The sequence below is a fragment of the Balaenoptera physalus genome, assembly GCF_965194825.1.
Source record: "Balaenoptera physalus genome assembly, chromosome: Y".
NCBI lineage: Eukaryota > Metazoa > Chordata > Mammalia > Artiodactyla > Balaenopteridae > Balaenoptera > Balaenoptera physalus.
This window is the reverse complement of record NC_138904.1, coordinates 1,638,679-1,645,311: the sequence shown is the minus strand read 5'-3', so window position 1 is coordinate 1,645,311 and position 6,633 is coordinate 1,638,679.

The window sequence follows — 6,633 nt, the reverse complement described above, 5'->3', positions numbered from 1 at the left end:
GAAAGCCCACACGCAGCAACAAAGACCCAACGCAGCCAAAAAGAAAAGAAAAAAAAGAGCAGTTCTTTGAAACTCATCAAGAGAGCTGCCACACTTTGAAAAATGTACGTTTTCCCCCCAGGCTAGATCCAGTTTTGAGATGTCAGAGACACTGATGATTTTCTACCGTTTTCCCGTAATTAACAGCGAGCCTGCCTTTCCTGGCTGAGTGGCACACACAGCGTGGACGGTGCTGCAGGTGGGGTGGAGGGTGGGTTATCCCCCAAGACAAACTGATCCCGGAGAGGCAGCAGGGAGCGGTGGCGAGAAGCGAGATCTTGATTCCCTGCCCCGGAGTTGAACCCGGGGAGCCTGGATGAAAACCAGGAATCCCAGCCACCACACCCCCTGGCTCTTGCCCCCAGTGAAAAATGCATTTCTCACAGAGGTAAAACTGTAAAAACAGGTACAAAGTTTATGATTAGAGACATAGTACAACAACAAGTGGGAAAGCACACAGAGAAACGGTTTGCTTAGTTAAGACAGAAGCAGGGCAGAGATGCCCACCCGGAGAGCAAGGGTGTGGGCGTCCCCCCTAATGAGGAGAAGCCCAGGAAAGAGGCGGTTAGTTCATTCATATAGGGCAGTTCTTCCCGGTCTCTGTTTACCTTTGGCCAATTACCTGGTTTATTTTTCCACACCTGCCCTGCCTAGGACCCTCCTCAACACGCGTGTGCAACTTTTTTCCAAGGTGGATTTCAGCCCAGAGGCCTATGGGACGGCTTTAGCATCACATATTATGGGGCGGTTCCTCTTCCTTTTTGACCCCCAAGGAGCCTTCCTGCTCACGTGCAATGTCTCCCTTGCCCCCAGGATGGGAAATGTATGACCTCTTGATCTTCTAACAGGGTTTGGTCCCACTCTGTCCCTGCCATAAAAATGTCCGATGTCTGGTTATTTACCTTATTTCTGTTGCTGGTTTTTATATCGAGGTGCAGATCTCAAAATATAGACAGGAGTCCGGTCATAAATATGTAGTCCTGGAGCCCGTTTGTCTCTTGCTTCAGGAAATGTAAACAGGGGGCTGCTAATGAATGTCCAGCCTGGATCCCATATTCTTCTCACCCCAGGAAGTGTGAACAGGAGGCCAGTTGTAAATGTCCCTCCTGGAGCCCATCTTTCTCCGCCTCCAAACGGTAGATCCTCAGCAATCCTAGAGGGTCTACTGGGACCCAAGCAAGAGCCAGGTTGGGAATGCATTCCGTGTTTTGACAGGGACACCATGTCCCTCCCTGGAACCCTAAGAATAGAGGGCAGACCCTTCACGCTGCTGTTGGAAGCTGGCAAAGAACAAGCTGTGGGAAGAATGTGGTCCCACTGCCAAAGCTACACCAGATCCTTGCTCAAAACCTGCTTACCTCCACCCACTAACCTCCACATTTAACAGGACTTAACATGAGGAACTTATAGGGAGAGAAAACCAAAAACCAGATGGAACCAGCTGGAACCGTCAAGATGGCAAAGAATCTGACCTTCAACAGACCCTCAGTCTCGTTCTACGCTGTGAATGGAAACCAAGGTTAACCATACAGTCTTAGAAAATGTCCTTAAAGCCCAAGGCAATATGGGAACCACCCAAGTGTCCATCCAAGGATGAATGGACCAAGAAAAGGGGGTGTGTACATACAATGGAACATCACTCAGCCTTAAAAGGAAATCCCGCCATTTGGGACAAGATGAATGGACCTTGGGGCATTACGCTAAGTGAATTAGTCAGAAGAAGACAAATTCTGCATCATCTCATTAAAAAAAAAATTTTATTGGAGTAGAGTCGACTTACAATGTGTTAGTTTCAGGTGTACAACAAAGTGATTAGTTGATTACAACTGATTAGTTGTCATATACATATAGCCACTCTTTTTTTAGATTCTTTTCCCATATAGGTCATTGCAGAGTATTGAGTAGAGTTCCCTGTGCTATACAGTAGCTCCTTATCAGTTATCTATCATTTATATATATGCATCATCTCATTTTTATGTGGAATCTGAAATCGTCAAATTCATAGAAGCAGAGAGCAGAACGGGGGGAGGGGAAATAGGGAGATGCGAGCCAAAGGGCACAAAATTTCAGTTATACAAGGTAAATAATTTCTGGAGGTCAACTATACAACATAGTGCCTACAGCTAACAAGACTGCTTTTTATTGTATACTTGAAATTTGCTAAGAGGATAGATCTTCATTGTTGTCACCAAAAAAAAAAAAGAAAAAGAAAAACGAAAGAACATGGTAGGTATGTGTGGTGATGGATATGCTAATTAACCTGTGATCAGTTTCACCAGGTGTATCAAAACTTCAAGCTGTGCGCCTCAAGTATATGTGATTCTTATTTGTCAAAGATACTTCAATAAAGCTAAAAAAGGGGGAAAGAAGATTCCAGAGCAGATAGTTTCCTTCGCTTTGACACACTAGGAGCTCAGCCTTTCTAGGAATGGGATGCCATCTGGAGTCCAAACTCTGTGGCTGACCCCAATCCCCCTCCTGTTCCCCAGCCTCTGTCACCACTAATCTACTTTCTATGTTTGTGGATTTGCCTGTTCTGGACGTTTCCTATAAGTGGAATCGCACACTGTGTGTCCTTCTGTGTCTGCTTCTCTCACTGAGCGTCAGGAGTTCAGGGTCCATCCACGTTGTAGCCTGTGTCAGAGCTTCACTCCTTTTTCATGGCTGCATAATATTCCACTGTGTGGATGGACCCCCATGCTGTTTATCCATCCATCTGCGGATGGACACTTGGGCTGTTTCCACATTTATGCCCATTATAAATAGTGCTGCTATGAACACCATGCATACAAGTGCACACGTGTTCGTGCGGACATGTGTTTTCACGGCTCCTGTGTGTCTACACCCAGGAGAAAAATACCTGGGTCACGTGGTAAGTCTACAGCTAATCTGTTGAGGAACCCCTAGGCTGTTGCATATCTGCATCCTTTTCATTTCAGTTTAAACGGACTTAAATCCAACTCCTAGACTCTGCCCCACTGGGAAATGTAATCTCGCCAATTATTGTGGTTCCCTCCTCTCCCGAGAGTCTCACAAGAATTTGGGTCAAGCTCCATTTTCAGACAACTTGAAAACTGGTCCATCACAGATGCACTCAAAGCTTCACTCCCTCTTCATCCCCTCCACCCACGACCAGCATCCCTTGATATCCTGAGGATGCAGGAATCTGTACCAAGACTGGGAACCGAGGAACCCAGAGGCCAGTCTCCCCAGACATGAGTGGCACCAGAATTCCCGCAGCTTTTCCTGGTGCCCAGACATCCAGACATCGGCACTGGGAACTGGTCACCTGGTCAGGGGTCCTCAGTCAGTCACCGAGGCATCCCTGCCATCCGGAAGCCCCTGCAGTGGACGATTAGGGAAGTGAGATATAAACATTTATTTTACACGTCTTTTTTTTTTGGCTGCACCGCAGCAGCTTGTGGGATCTTAGTTCTCCAACCTGGGTTCAAACCTGGGCCCCCGGACTTCGCTGGTGGCGCAGTGGTTAAGAATCCGCCTGCCAATGCAGGGGACGTGGGTTGAAGCCTTGGTCCGGGAAGATCCCACATGCCGCGGAGCAACTAAGCCCGTGCGCCACAACTACTGAGCCCACGTGCCACAACTACTGAAGCCCACGCGCCTAGAGCCCATGCTGCACAACAAGGGAAGCCACTGCAATGAGAAGCCCGCGCACCGTAACGAAGAGTAGCTCCCGCTCGCCACAACTAGAGAAAGCCTGCCTGCAGCAACGAAGACCCAACGCAGCCAAAAACCACAAAAAACACACAAAAAAACACCTGGGCCCCCAGCAGTGAAAGCCCATAATCCTAACCACTGGACTGCCAGGGAATTCCTAGAAATAAACATTTAACATTTAATGTGTTAAGCCACTGAAATTCCAGGGCTTATGTGTTCCCATGGTGATTTCATTGTATACAGTAGATGGCTTAAAACACTCCAGTGACGCGGCTCTTCTCATTTTGGGGGAGAAGAGTGCATCACACAGGATCGAGCACCTCCTTTCCTGGGCATATTTCCAGAGACAAATGAAAACTCTAATTCGAAAGATACATGCACCCCAATATTCATAGCAGCACTATTCACAACAGCCAAGGAAGGGATAAAGAAATGTGGTACATATATACAATGGAATATTACTCGGCCATGAAAAAGAATGAAATAATGCCATTTGCAGCAACATGGATGGACCTAGAGAATATTATGCTTAATGAAATGTCAGACAAACACAAGTACTGCATGATGTCACTTATGGTGTGGAATCTAAAAAAATAAACCAAATGAACGTCTATGCAAAACAGTAGCGGACTCACAGAGATAGAGAACAAACTAATAGTTCCCAGTGGGGAGAGGGGAGGGGGGAGGGGCAGGATGGGGGAGGGGATTAAGAGGCACAAATTATTATGTCTTAAATAAGCTACAAGGATATATTGTACAAGACGAGGAAGGCAGCCAACATTTTATAATAAACGGAAGTAGAGTATAACCTGTACAAACACTGAACCACTATGTTGCGCACCTGAAACTTACATAATATTGTAAATCAGTCAGGGCTCAGGAAACGGACAATCGGCCTCAGCTTCTCTCTCCCGCCCCCTTTCCCCAACCCCTCCATTTCCTCTCCAGAACCCAGCACCACATCACCAAAGTTTCCGTTATTAAAGAAGCTTAGATGGGGAGAGCAACCTCAAAAGTCCCTAACAAAATGGGCACTGATTGTGCCCTGCTCTGCGCTCTTCCCAGACCCGACGGACGGCGGGGGACGCCGTGCGCAGCACCCCAGGGGCGGCCGGGCAGGTGGACCCAGGGCGGCGCGAGGTTTCCGACAGACACGCGGGCAACTGCAGCTGCGCCTGGAAGAGACCAGGCGGGCAGCGCGCGCCCCGCAGGGCCGGCAGGTGGCGCGATGAGATCGCGGTAAAGGGAATCCGAGCCGCGCCGGTGCCTGCGTCCCGGGAGGCAACCCCCCGATCACAACCGGAGTCTGCGGGGCACCCTCACCCCGCAGACTGTGCCAGGTCCTCACACACGTGTGATGACCTCGCACAATCATCCCGCCAGGACCCTCCGCATCCTCGAAGGAAACCCGGCCAGGGTGTCACAGCCCAGCCCCGCCCAAACCCTGGGAGGCGCGAGACGCGCAAGGTCAGAGGGCGGTTAAAGAATAAACACCTTAAACACACTCGCAGACATAGAACCCTAACGCGGGGTTACCAGAGGGGAAAGGTAGGGGGAGGGATAAACTAGGAGCTTGGGATGAACGGATACGTATTACTGTACCCAAAATAAACGGCAAGGCCCTCCTGTAGAGCACAGGGAACTCTATTCAGTATCCTGGGATCACCTATAATGGAAAAGAATCTGAAAAAGAATAGATATTTATAGAAGTATAACTGAAGCACTTTGCTGTACACGTGAAACTAACGCAACATTGTAAACCAACCATACTCCAATTTAAAAAGGGGATAAATATCACACAACGTGGAGCATAGGGGACACTTTGCCATCGTGAGTTTCCTGATGCCCCAAATGGGCACCCAAGTCTGGCTTTATACTTGGAAATTTGGAATTTGTGTTAAAGGCAGGGGAGATTTAAAAATCGCACTGCTGTTTGTCCCCTACCTTACACCTTTTTAGAAACAATACATAATGATCTATTGACACTGAATGACCCCTACCGTTGTCCCCGCAAGGAAGGGCGGGGTTCAAACCCCATAGACGAGTTGGTCTGGCTTCCCCTAGCTACCTCCTTTGAAAGGGGCACAATCCTTCCTACCTCAAAGGGATGGGCTTTATGTAAAATATTTCCACACACAGGAGACACCATGAAAGGGGAATCGATTAACCCATATTGTCTTGTTTGTCCCCTTTAGTCCCTCAGTCCCATATTTTTCCCTCCTAGGGCATTCCTATAGGTTATTACAAGATACTGAATATAGTTCCCTGTGCTATACAGTAGGTCCTTCTTAGTCATCTTACATTCAGCCTGATGGTTAAGAATGTGGAGCACATGGGCATTCCTGCCTTAAAGGATATGACTTTTTTCAAAGAGCACAAAACTGCTTGTTAAATATCCCATTGACAGAACCAGGAGGTCCTCTGGACACCTGAGTTTTCCCCGTCTCTTTGGAAGGGTGGGTGGTGTTGAGCTTGTCACAAAAGTGGGCATTTTCCTACAAGCCATCAATGCTCTATCTTGGCAGGATTTCCCCTGATTTTCACAGACCATCAATCTTTATCAAGCACCCACTCCGTGGGAAGCAAGGACCCCCCACCTCCCCATAAAAGGGCATAAATACGGATTGAAGTCAGTTCTTGTGATCTCCTAATTGAGGAGCGTTTCAAATGTTAATTGGAAGCCACAGACCTGCATGCAAATTATAAAAGATTCCACACTCTGTCAACGGTACCCTGATGCATGAAATACAGATGGTTATCCCATCCACCTGATAACCATTTTTTAAAAGGAGACTATAAACCCAACCATTCAGAAGTAAAACCCTTTCCTACGGTTCCTATAGTTGGTCACCGACCCATAGCTGCTGCAATAAAGTTTTTTTTAAAGTGCTAAAGTCTGAACTTGCCATGAGCGCT